Source organism: Rhinolophus ferrumequinum, chromosome 4 (genome assembly GCF_004115265.2).
Source record: "Rhinolophus ferrumequinum isolate MPI-CBG mRhiFer1 chromosome 4, mRhiFer1_v1.p, whole genome shotgun sequence".
Lineage (NCBI taxonomy): Eukaryota > Metazoa > Chordata > Mammalia > Chiroptera > Rhinolophidae > Rhinolophus > Rhinolophus ferrumequinum.
The window spans coordinates 49,777,443-49,789,741 of NC_046287.1; positions in this window are offsets into that span (position 1 = coordinate 49,777,443).

Genomic DNA, 12,299 nt, shown 5'->3' on the forward strand with positions numbered 1-12,299 from the left:
TCTCCAAAAACACATCTTTATCAAAACTAACATTCATTCATATAATAGATCAGATGTTCTTCTTCCGCTGTACCAATAGAACGCTCCTGGCTCTAGAAGAAACAGGTATCTGACACCTGAGCATATGATAAGAATAGATACATGGTTTTCTAGAACGGGTGAATTTTGGCTTTTCCCTTCCTGTCTTCTTGTGAAACTTTAATTGGCTGGCTGCTCTGAGGAGCTGGCCAGTTGATGATGGTGATGATTCAGTGAAAATCAACGATGAGTTGTGGCCTGCCCAGCGAAAAAATAACATTGTATAGAAAAATGAAGAGACATAAAATCTGAGCTATAAAACACAGAAGCAAAAGAGGCTGCTTTCCCGTTAATTCACCAAGGGGATAAGCAAAGTGCATTTCCATATGCTAGAATCTTAAACATAACCCAGAGTCCAGGAAGCTGAGGAGACACTTCCAGTCACCTGCAGAGAATGTGTTACATCCCTCTCCCTTCCAGAGGCAGCATCAGCTATGTGTGACCTGCATATATAAATACACATATAATTTGTGTTGTTTATAACACCTAGAGCTTTCACTTAATCTGCAAGAGTGGTTCCTTCTAAATTATGATATTACACTTTAAATTCCTTTTCTTCTTTGTCAAAATGTTCACGTGCCACAAATGTATCCTCTAGTCATATTCACTTCTTCCCCCAGACTCTTGCTTCTGATGTCTCATTCTCTCTCTCTCTCTCTCTCTCTCTCTCTCTCTCTATCTCTCTCTATCTCTCTCTGTCTCTCTCTCTTTCTCTCTCTCTCTTTCCCCCTCCCTCCCTCCCTCCCTCCTTCCCTTGATCTCTCCCTTCCTCCTTCCCTCTGTCTCACTTTTTTTCTTCTTCTTCAAGTAGAACTTACAGTTCCTTGAGTGGGCCTGTCAAGACTTTTCCAAAATCAATTCTTCCCATTCTAACATAATTTAACATGATAAAGTTGGTCTCTCAAATGATCCTGCTTTTTGCAATCACATTTCTTTTCTTTCCTGCTGCAGCTACCATTTCCGAAGGAGAACATCAGGTTTCACAGTTGATTGCCCATTGACTATGGACCAAAGTTTTCCTGCATTGTTCACTGCAATATTTGCTGTGTATATGAAACTGGTAATTTTATTCAAAGCCATGAGAATATCTTATGTATATAAAAATGTTATCAATGTAAGTGATGATGTGTTTCAGAAACTCTTCACGGTTTTTTGTGTGCTTTTTCATAGGTGGGAAAAGGTTACACATCTCTATGCTTAGTGATTCTTTTCTTATATTTAAATTCCATATGACAGAAATGTTCTTTGTATAAAAATCACCTAAGTCGAAAGAAATTCTCAAGTGTGACATCTACAATCCACAATATGTGGGCACTCTTAACAGTTCTTCCTCAAATTTTATACAGCATCTTAATATCATTATATTAAAAATAGTTTCTCATATAAATGTTTAAATTAAAATGTATGTACAATAAAACTAAATTATAAACAAGAGAATCAATATGTTAGATTGCTATTTTAAATTAGAACATATAATGGTCATTGATTTTTTTTTTTTTTTCAATCATATATCTTCTATGCCCTCTTCTTCTGGTCACTGAATCCCAATTATCCTCTAAAGAGAAAAGACTTTGAAAATCAAACATATAGTTTACACTAATTACCTATTTATATACATATATATATATATGTACACAAATGTTTATGTGCACATATCCAAATACACAATATTAAAAATTAGTCATTGAAAATAAGAGGTTATTAGCCCTAAAGAACATTGAAGATACACAAAATTTCTTTCAAACTGTTGAAAAGTGGTAATTCACACTTAAGTGTCTTGAATATTTCAAGACAAAAACTGTCATCTAAGGGTCCTGGCTGTGCTCTAAAAATGTCTATAATAAAGTGTAGTATATCTTGTGTAATATCATATGCATTGCATTTTGTTATACTTTTTATACAAATTGAAATGAATGGTAATTTGCAGTTTTACATCCCATGAATACTTTTTAGTATTCTCCAGCAATAGTTAATATGCTAACCAACTTTACTGAAAGGCATACAGATGTGGAAGAAATCTATCTGGGGACTTTAATTATCACCTTGTCAAATTCAAATTATTATCTTGTGAGCTAATTTCCATAAAGTATCCCCTTTACTGTTCCATGATTTAACAAGTACGTTTTTCTTATCTTATTTGTATCTATCTGGAGGTTCTAATCCTTTCAAAGGAGATAGTTCTCTGTCAGATCGTGACACTTACCCTGAAGGATTTGGTCAAAGAAATTTTTATTAATACTTTACTTTAGCAGAAGAAAAGTCTGTAAAATCTATAAGATAGCCTATCAATAATGTCCCACAGACTAAGCAAGGAGGTCCAAGATGCAGAGTAGATAAACATTCTGTCTGCTTCCTTCTATGAACACATTAAAATTACAATTAAATTATAGAACAATCAACCTGGAGAATCATCTGACGTCTAGCTGAACAGAAGTTTTATAACTAAGGATATAAAGAAGAAGCCACATCAAGACTGGTAGGAGGGGCAGAGACATGAAACAGGCATCCTCTCTGTGGTAGCTTAGAATCAGGAGGGATATCTTGGCCACAGAGGTTATGCCCCCAAGAGGAACAAGGAACCACCACCCCACCAAGCTCCCCAGTCAGGAGTACTGGTGCTGGAAAAATGAGCCCCCAAATTATCTGGCTGTAAAAAACAGTGGGAATTCTGACCATCGGATTGGTATGGAAGGCAGGGAGAAACCCAGACATCCTGTGCACAGACTCACTCACTCACAGCTCACACTTTGAGCTCCAGCAGAGGATGGGGACTCAGGGGATGTCGGAGGAAAACAGCAGACTAAGGGGTGTAGCAAGGACTGGGGGGGCAGTCGCAATTTTCCCTGTAAGGGGGCCTACTCCAGTGTCATCAGCAGGTGGATGCCAGCTTCCCTGTGTTGAGCCTTCCCCCACATGGTCAAATCTGCATCTGATTGGCCTGGTGAGCTCCACTGCTCCAAACTGCTGACTCAAGGGAAACCTGCCCTACCCAACTCCATCAATGCTGGAGACACTTCCGTGATGAGCAGCCAGTCCCACCAGCATTGCACTCTTCCTTGGAAAACTATCAGAGTTCATGAGTCCCAGACAGGAGGCGACTGGCCTTGGTGTGCTCTGAGACTTTTGCTGAGTAGCTCCAGTGCTCAGCACTGGCACCAAACCAAAATCTATATTAACCTTGTGACAACAACAACTCTTTCCACTCTAGTGACTCCCTGAGACCCTGCTTCACCCAACTAGGATACTGCATAAGGCTTTATCACCGGCTGAACCTTAAGGGAGCCAGCAGGTGGCAACAGGCCTCGGAGTATTCTGGTTTTTCGTGGAGCAACACCAGACCCAGTATAGGTGGTAGATGTTTTCAGTTTGCAGCATGGCCTGTCCCACACACTTCCCAGTTTAGCACAAGCAGTGAACAACCGTGGATAACTTTGTAGCTCCTACCAGGTAGACCCTGGCCAGTCTCAGGAAGAGGGTCAAATGGGCTTGTACTGGAGCCCTTCCCAAGAGGCACCAAAATGAACATACTGGGAGGTTGGCTTCAGACCATAGCAGAGCAACACTCAATTAGCCTCAAAAGAGGCACACCCAACAAGTGGTCTCAACAGGCACTAGAGCCCACTGGGGCTAATCTTACTCAGTAAGTATGCTGTACTCAGCAATCTGTAAGCTGTCGATGTGGCCAAACCCTACGTTCAATCAGCCTGAGGGTCAATCCCACCCACTGACATGCCAAAAGCAATGAAGTCTCAACTATAACAGGAAGGCACACATAACCCACACGAAGGATACTCCTGGAGCACCTGGAACAAGTTACCAGGGAGAATGTGCCAGAGCCCCACTGGGCACCTACTACATAAGGCCACCGAACCAAAAAGGGAGACAGAAAATCTACCTAATACATAGAAACAAACACAGAGAGGCAGCCAAAATGAAAAAAACAAAGAAATGTGTCCCAAATGAAAGAAAAGTAGAAAAATCCAGGAAAGAAATAAACAAAACGGAGGCAAACAACCTACCAGATACAGAGTTCAAAACAATGGTTATAAAGATGCTCAAGGAACTGAGTGAGAACTTCAACAAAGAGATAGCAAGCATAACAAACGACACAGAAATCGTTAAAAAGAATCAGTCAGAAATTAAGAATATAATAACTGAAATGAAGAGTGTACTAGAAGGAATCACCAGTAGAGTAGATAAAGCAGAGGACTGAATCAGCAATTTGGAAGAGAAGGTAGCACAGAACACCCAATCAGAACAGCAAAAAGAAAAAAGAATCCAAAAAAAAAAAAAAAATGAGGATAGTTTAAGAGACTTCTGGGACAATATTGAGAGTAACAACATTTGCTCACATCATAGTGGTACCAGAAAGAGAAGGGAGAGCAAGTGATTGAGAAACTTCTTGAAGAAATAATGACTGAAAACTTTCCTAATTTGGTGAAGGAAATAGTCATACAAGTCCAGGAAGTGCAGAGAGTCCCAAACAAATGAACCAAAACAGGCCTACACCAAGACACATTATAATTGAATGGCAAAACTTAAAAACAGAGAATCCTAAAAGCAGCAAGAGAAAGGCAACTAGTAACTTATAAGGGCATACCCATAAAATTGTCAGCTGATTCTCAACAGAAACTTTGTGGGCAGAAGAGATTGGCACAAAATATTCAACGTGATGAAAAGTAAGGACGTACAACCAAGAGTACTCTATCTAGCAAAGTTACCATTTAAAATCAAAGCATAGCTAATGAGCTTGCTAGAGAAGAAAAAGCTAAAAGAGTCTGTACGCCAAAGGAGTCTGTACCACCAAAACAGTATTACAAGGAATGTTAGAGGGACTTCTTTAAGATGAAGGGGAAAAAAAAAATCAAAATTATAAATAATAAAATGGCAATACCTACATATCTATCAACAATTACTTTCAATGTAAATGAATTAAGTGCTTCAATTGAAACACATATGAGGGATGAATGGATAAGAAAACAAAACCCTTACATATGCTGCCCACAAGAGAATCATTTCAGATTGAAAGACACACATAGATGGAAAGTAAAGGAATAGAAAAAGATATTTCATGAAAATGGAAACAAACAAACAAAAAACCAAAAAAACAAAAGCTGGGATAGCAACACTTATACCAGACAAAATTGAATTTAAAACAAAGGCTATAATAAGAGGCAAAGAAGGACACAATAATCCCATTTCTGCATATTTATCTGAAGAAACCCAAAGGCTACTTTGAGGGGACATGTGCATCCATATGTTCATTGCAGCATTGTTTACAATGGACAAGATGTGAAGGCAGCCTGGGTGTCTGTCAATGGAAGAATGGATAAAGAGGAGGTGGTACATATACACAATGGAATGGAATGGTTTCTTGCCATCTGTGGAATGGAATGGAATGGTTTCTTGCCATCTGTGGTGGCATGGATGGACCTAAAGGGTACCGTGCCATGAGTGAAGTGTAAAACAGAAAGAGAGATGCAATGTGATTTTGCTTATATATGGAATCCAAATAACAAAATAAACAAACCAAACAGAAACAAAATCATAGATACAGAAAAAAAAATTGATGGTTGCCAGATCGGAGGTGGGAGGAGGGATTAGAAAAAGGGAAGGGATTTAGAAGTATAGATTGGTTGTTATAAATTAGTTATGGGGATGTAGGATATAGCATAAGAAATATAGTCAATAATATTGTAATAACTATGTATGATGCCAGGTGGGTATTATATATGTTGACGTGATAGATGGGAGAAGGTTGGGGGGCAGGATGAAAAAGGTGAAAGGATTAAAACGTACAAATTGGTAGTTATAAAATATCCATGGGCAGTGGAGCCCTGATGACTCAGTTGGTTAAAGCGCAAGCTCTGAACAACAGGGTTACTGGTTAGATTCCCACATGGGCCAGTGAACTGCGTCCTCCACAACTAGACTGAAGACAATGAGCTGCCACTGAGCTGGCTGGTGGCTCAGCCAGATGCCTCAGTTGGTTAGATTGCGAGCTCTCAACAAGGTTGCTGGTTCAATTCCTGCATGGGATGGTGGGCTGCACTCCCTGCAACTAAAGATTGAAAATGGTGACTGGACTTGGAGCTGAGTTGCTCCCTCCACCACTAGAATGAAGGACAATGACTTGGAGCAGATGGGCCAACAGTGGAAACACACTGTTCCCCAATATTCCCCAATTAAAAAAAAAAATAGTCATGGGCATGTAACATAAAGCATAGGGAAGATAGTCAATGCTATGGCAATAACTATGTATAGTGCCAGGTGGGTACTAGACCACTCAGGAAGATTATTTCTAAAATTATATAACCACTATGGTGTACACCTGAAATTAATATAAAATAATATTGAATGCCAACTGTAATTGAAAAATTTTAAAAGGGGGTGGTGGTGGGAAGGAGAAGAGGAATAAGAGGTTCAAATTTCCAGGTATAAAACAAATAAGTCATGGGGATGTAATGTACAGCATAGGGAACATAGTCAATAATACTGTGACAACATGGTACGGTGTCAGATGGTTGTTGGACTGATCATAGTGATCACTTCTTTAGGTATATAAATTTTGAATAATTATGATGTACCCCTGAAACTAATATAATATTGTATGTTATATTTTTAATAAGAATATTTTTTAAAATGTCCCACAAATCAGATTAAACACTATTTTTTTATAAACAATATCAACTTAAGGGAGATATTAAAAAGAAGAAACTATGATATTGAACACAATTTGAAAGACCGTCAATGTTGCACAGTAAGTTATATTAGGAGTTAGAAGATTTGCAGTGTGTGCACATGATTAAGAAATGGGTGACCTTGGTAATTTATGCTTAGACATCTTTTGATGAGAAGTGGGAGTAGAGGCAGAAGAACTAATTAAAATTTTGTTTCTCTCCCCAGGTCATAATCAATGCATTTCTAGACAGAGGATGAGGATTGCGGTTAGAAGAAAGAAAGGTAAAGGCTTATAGAACCAAAATGCTGCCTCACCTTTAATGAGCTTCCTCAGACTTCAAGAGGAACTAAAGTTAACATCACCCTGGTTGCAAAGGCCAATATTCTAATAATCCAGCCAACTCCACCACAAAGTTGCTTATCAGATCTTCTTTCAAATTAAAAACAACAACAATAACACTGCCTTCCCATCTGAAAGCAAACCAACACAGGGCCACTACTGCAAACAGATTTGTTATTTTTCCCAAAAGGAACAGTTACGTGAAGTTGGGAGACAACTATCATATTTTCCTTACATTTTCATGTGAAACTTTTGTGTACCTTGAAAATTAAATTCCCTTTAAAAGTCCTGCTATTCCATTTTGTTAATCTACCTCATTTTATCATTACTCTCTTCCTCTCTTCCAAATTCACTAGACCTTCACTTATTTCCCCCATGCTGACTGTATCATAGATTAACAATGTTGAAACCAGAGCCCCAAGGTATTGCAACACTAAAGTGAATGAACCACAGGTGAAATGTAAATAAACAAACAAACAAAAGCCAAAGTTAGGCCTGTAATCCAAAACAACAAGGGTAAAACCAGAAGAGTTAAAATGAGTCATGCTGCAATTCTTTTGCACATAATAATTTTTTTTTATATTTCCTGCAATCAAAATTAATTTAAAACTATGTCATGTGTATATGAAAAACTTTGAAAGAAATTACTTTTGCTGTGTTAAACGTAGAGGAAAAAATGCCAGTAGGATGTTGAGTGGGATTAGATCAGGTATCAGGACCACTTTGAAAAGAACTTCTGGTGAGAGGAGAGGACATGAGGTTCAAACTTTTGAGTTGTTGCAATTTCCCTCAGTCAAGCAGGGTCAAAAGGGGTGAGGGTGAAAAGTGTGATATCCTTAATTTAATTTAGCCTTGATAGACATTTGAGATATCTATCTTCAACTACATTGGAGACTAATAATTACAACAAATATGGCCATATACAGCTGAGATAAATACAAACAGATGTGGATGCATCTGAACATGTAAAAATAAAGCTGTCACCTTTGTCTATTTTAAATTAAAGCTTTGCTAAATGCAGTCCTTTGTAATTCTGAGCCAAGTGGTACTTTCAGGGCTCATGTTAGAGAGAAAGCACTAAATGGTTTAATCCACGTTTAGAGTACTGATATTTGTAGCTTGCCTCCATTCCTCCAGTCCTGTGTGATTTAAAGAGAACCATTCATTTCTGTGGACTGACAAGCAACCAAGCATAAAAAACTAGTAGCAGACACACCCACGAAGTAATCCTTGCAAATTCTTTCCCCCGGGTTCTTTCTGTAAGGAAACCATTGATTTTGACGTGGTTAGGTGGATTTTCCAAAGTGATCTCTTAAAAGTAAGTTTATATTCTAGATTATCTCAGATAAGGAACCTAAATCAAATTGCATGCAACTGGTGGAATTAATCCAACTTCTCAAGTTTTCCAGGCAGAAATTTTGCCTTTGGTTTTGTTTTGTTTAAGAAGGTTTAAGGCAAATGGAGGATAGAAAAAGTACAAAAAAAAAGTTTTCTTATATCTAAATTTATGACCTAAGAATGATTTTATACTTAGTGCATGATGAAAATAAGCCCAAGGAGTAAATATATAACTCATTCTATTCTTACATAAGAAGGAGTTTAAATTAACGGTATGATAAAAATAACTCTAAGTAGTAAATATAATTAACATTATTTTTCACAATTAATGCTTTAAAGAAAAGAATATCAAACCAAGAGCCTATGTTGATGAGCAATTAGTATTTGTACAATTCTGGGGAAGCACTCCAAGGCATATTTGAAGGAAAAGCAGCAAGGCTCTAGTAAGAAAGCAAATATAAAATATATAACATTGAGAAAAAAATACCATATTCATCTACATGTGCCTCTATAATATAAATAAATGTATTTAAAAATTTAAGGAAGGAGATTTAAGTTTTGTAGTTTTTCATATTTTTGTTTGTTTGTTTTTTCCTGCTTCTTACCTATATGAAAAGTACCAAAAGAGTGCTTTAGGCCATCAGTGGTCGGATAGGATAACCTGTGTTAGATGGAGCCTGGCTAATAACAAGTAGAGAGCAAGTGCCATTCAAATGCTATAGAATTTACAATATTTCTTTCACCTATAAAATAATTGAGACATTTGTGTAAACAATAGCCATAATTTCTTGAGATTGTACCATGTGTCAGGCATTATGATAAATTATTTATTTGTTTACCTATTCTTCCCTATAATCCTATCATAGAGGGTACTACTATTTTCCCCATTGTATAGACAAAGATATTGAGCTGCAGAGAAGGCACAGGACTTCAAGGCAATACAACTACGAAGTGGTAAAACTTGTATTTTAAAGCTCCAGGTAACCTGACTCCCGTTACCTCGTTTAAGCAGTAAAATAGCAGTTTTCGAAGTGCGGTCCCTGGACCAGCAGTATCAGTACCATCTGAGAACATCTTAGAAAAGAAAATTTAAGTACCTCACCCCAAATCTACCGATTAGGGATTCAAGGAGTGAAGCCTAGGAAACCCTCCAAGTGATTGTGATGCCCCCTCTAGTTTGAGAACTGCCCTAGATTTCACCGCCACCAAGTACTGCGTAAGGAAACTGGTTATGGAGGTGTTCACACAACCAAGTGACTCTTCATTAAATGAAATACCAACTAGATTGGGCCTATTTGCCAATTAATGCAATTCTAATCTTACTGAAGTAGTAATAATAATTGATTTGCAGGGACTTGGTATATTAGAAAGAAGAGAAGGTAGTCCTTTAGAGAGCACCAATATAAATAAATAAATAAATAAATAAATAAATAAATAAATAAATAAATAAATAAATAAGAAAATAATAAACAACAAATATACATAGATTTGAAAATGCAATGTATTTTTTGAGCCTTTCTCATTCTGGATTAATCACATATTCCAGGATATTTGTCAACTGACAAAATATTTTTAAGTATCCATTGAGACAACTTTCCTAATAAAATATTACACATGTGAAACAACTGGAAAATATGCCAAGTGTTTACCAGGTACTAGATTGCCCAAATGACTCCAAGTGCTGTAGGAATTAAGAAGGGAGATGACTGTAAACTCAGAAGGAAAGATGAGACACATAGAACTTGATTTGTCTTTTATCAAATAAAATGTGACAACTTACATGCCTTTCCCTCTGTAATGCTAGGCTAATTTCCCAGTTGTTTGGTAAAACAGTAGTGCTTTTGTTGTGGAGGTATTTTGTAGATGTGATAAATAATTATACTCAGTTGACTTTACATAAAGAAGTCCCCCTCCATGGTGTGGGTAGGCCTCATCCAGACAGTTAAAGATCTCCCGGAAAAGAAGGAATTCTACCTCAAAACTGTGCCATAGAAATCCTGAGTTTCCAACATGCTCGCTTGTCCTATGGATTTTGGAATTTCTAGTCCCCACCAGTCATGGGAGCCAATTCCTTAAATCTCTCTCTGTCTCTCTCAATCTCTTTCTCTAATTGGTTCTGGTTCTCTGGGGGAACCCTGACTGATACATCCTCCAACTATAAACTTTTTGGATGTTGACCAGTTACCATTGTGTGTCCTGGCACCCAGCACAGCTCCTACACCCAAGCCATCAGTGAATGATTTTTACTATGAGTTTCTGTAACTCATCTATGACTTGGCCTTGAAAGAACCTCTTGAGCAAAAGCAATAAATCCTAAAGAACAGAAAAGTCCATATAGGCAAATGGACTTGAATTTGAGTTCAGAATTCCACTTGACCTCACCAAAGCTCCATGAGTTGGGGTAAACGAACATCACTAAGAGTATCTGGAGCACCATAGCTGCTAAGCAAATCTTAATTCTTGACACCAAATCTTTGTATTGTCATAATATTAGCGAGGACACTGAGGATCAGGAAAAAATATGCCATGGTCTTTACATGCAATGTTCTATTCCCTGCTAACTACTTAATTCAGTGTATATTGTTTCCCTTAGTTATTAAATGAGGAGTATATATGCAGCAAGATTAGGCAATTTGCCCAAAGTTTCCCCCTGGGATGAGATTTAAATGCACGTCTTTTTTTAATCCAAATATTCTGTTCCTGTGCCTCAATGAGATGGGTCTATCATTTTGCCTCTCCTTGGGTCCATCCCATCAGTTTCTGTTCACTGACTGTCCAGTTGGCTGGTTTGACCTGTGAAATTGGTACAGCTTCCGAGATTAAAAAGAATAATTCACTTGAAATAATAGCATGTTCTAATGGAGACTATAGCTCAAAAGTCCTCTCCTAATTAACCTATCTAATTTGATTCAGTGTGAAATTGGACTTTTAGAGATTAGTTTTTCAAAATGTGCTTAAAATATATAAATAGCCTTTCAAAGGCTGGGTTCAAATCTTTAGGATTGATTTTTACATAATTTATATAGATCATTTATGTGAAAGGTAAGAAATAATAAAACATTAAATGTACATACATGGATGAATGGAACAAAATTTGTAATGTGGTCATCTTAAAATTAAAAATGATATAATAGAGAATAGAGTTATTTTGATGTCTTTAGAACCTGAAATGTTCGGATAGGCTCTGGGCACCCACGACCCTGACCTGGAATAAGCGATTTGGAAAATAATCAACTTGTTTTCATTCATCGTTCTTAAATGAATGTATAACTCACATTTATTTTAGTGTTTAATATTAGAAGTGTCTGAGATCTTATTTAAAAGTTTGGTGACATTTTTGTGACCAGAAATATGCAGTAGGAACTTAACTCTTGCTTATATCAGTTAGTCTATGGTAAAATTGTGGCTCATTATAAATTGTTTCACTTAATGTCGCAATTTCCAGGAACCTATGGTCAACATTAAGTGAGGACATGCTATGCTAGCACACAGTCGCTGTTTAATAAATGTTCACTGACATAAATTGAAAACTGCTTGCCTTCAAAATGGAACTGTGATAATTCCCTAATTCTTCTTTGACCCTTGGCCTGATGCAACCCCAGTGTGCCTTCCCCATGCCAGTGATTCCACACTTACTGAGTAATTAGGTTTCCTTTAAGGAAAAGTGACACAGAACTAGGAGGAGGGCAAGGGATCTCCTTTTGTTTAGAGTTCTGGGAGCCCTGAGGATATAGGGCCTACCTGGAAATACCTTAAAATTATATTCTTTATTAAAACTTCTCTTAACAAAAGATCTCTATAATCAGAATAAACTTCCCAATAAAGTCTGGGAATTATATCTGCAGCAGTGCCTCCCAGTGAT